The sequence below is a fragment of the Rhinopithecus bieti genome, unplaced genomic scaffold, assembly GCF_001698545.2.
Source record: "Rhinopithecus bieti isolate Rb0 unplaced genomic scaffold, ASM169854v2 scaffold_32105, whole genome shotgun sequence".
Taxonomy (NCBI): domain Eukaryota; kingdom Metazoa; phylum Chordata; class Mammalia; order Primates; family Cercopithecidae; genus Rhinopithecus; species Rhinopithecus bieti.
In genome coordinates, this window is record NW_016814250.1 from 671,857 (window position 1) to 673,548 (window position 1,692).

Sequence of the window (1,692 nt, forward strand, 5' to 3'; positions counted from 1 at the left end):
CTTGGGGCACTTTTTAAAAGCCTTTAGTCTAAGACATAGGCCCATTTGTAAGAGTATATACCACATTATCTGTATCTGTTCATTTCACAAGGTAAATTTGATGATCACCAGCTATTCTTAGCTCTTGACAATATAGGAAAAAGACAATCAAAAGTGCAATTATTTAAATTCATAAAGGAATTGATTTCTTTTCCCTTGATGCATATTTCAAAAGATTCCATGGATCAAATATCATCATAACCAGATATAACATGAAGCATAAGAATTATATATAATTGAAGTAGTTTAATTTCCAATACTCAATATAAATTCAGGAAATAAAACTAGTAAATTCATTCACATGGGCTGAAGAAAACAGAATGCAATATGCCCTTTCTACAGTTGGGCCCCTCTCTACTACTCTACACTCTAGATTTCTCTCCTGCCACCCTCACCTACCCTGTCCCGCATTCTACCTTCTCAAATTCACCTCTCCCCTTCAATTAATCTCATCCATTCCTATTTAAAGGGATACCTCATTTTATTGTGCTTTGCATTTTTGTGCTTCACAGAGAATGTTATTTTTTTTTTAACAAATTGAAGGTTTGTGGCAACCCTGTACCAAGCAAGTCCATATGCACCATTTTTCCAACAGCACGTTTGCTTCATGTTTCTGTGCCACATTTTGGTAATTTTCACAATATCTTTTAAATTTTTCTTTTTTAAGGCAATTTTTATAACTTTTTTGGATGTATTTGATGATCAGCAATTAGTTCTCATCCACATTGACTGTCTGCAGATTTTTGAAAGTGGTAACAGGTACATAAGTAACCAAAGGGTAGAGCTTATTTGGTGAATCTTTATCCTCATTGCATTTTCTGGACAAGCACACATGGATATGATATGGGACATTCCTTATTCCTTTGGCCCAGACAGCTTTGTTGAGCCTGGTATCAATGCGCATATCTGGTGTTCCCATCTCCTTCATGGAAAATTTCTGAATCTCTTTGAGTGCCTGAAGGACACGCTTCTTGAAGCCAACTCATGGATGCGCTTGTGAATGTTGATATATTCTCGGGTCACCACCTCGTTGATAGCAGAATGGCCCTTTTTCTTCTCACCACCTTAAATTTTGCTTATTATTATCTCTGTTAGGGTGATTTGTGATCAGTGATCTTTAGTGTTACTCTTTTAATTGTTCGGGGGAACCACAAACTGTGCCCATAGAAGACAGTAAACGTAATTGATAAATACTATGTGTTCTGACTGCTTCACCAACCTGCTGTTCTTCCATCTCTCCCCCCCTCCTTGGGCCTCCCTATTCCCTGCGGCACAACAACACTTAAATTAGGCCAATTAATTACCTTACAATGGCCTCTAAGTGTTTAAGTGAAAGAAGAGTCACACTTCTGTCACTTTAAATCAAAAGCAGAAATTACTGAGCTTAGTGAGAAAGACATTTCAAAGGCTGAGATAGACCAAAAGTTTAGGCCTCCTGTGCCAAATGGTTGGCCAAGCTGTAAATGCAAAGGAGAAGTTCTTGAAGGAAATTAAAAGTGCTACTCCAGTGAACACATGAATGAGAAGAAAACAATACAGCCTAACAGGTGTTGGAGAGGATGTGGAGAAATAGGAACACTTTTACACTGTTGGTGGGATTGTAAACTAGTTCAACCATTATGGAAAACAGTATGGCAATTCCTCAAGGATCTA

The 1,692-nt window shown here is 37.6% G+C and overlaps 1 pseudogene; it reads right to left on the reverse strand.

The window, feature by feature from the left end:
* Window positions 1-748: 748 nt before the first annotated feature.
* Window positions 749-1,692, reverse strand: part of LOC108514039 (60S ribosomal protein L31 pseudogene) — a 7,071-nt pseudogene continuing 6,127 nt past the window's right edge.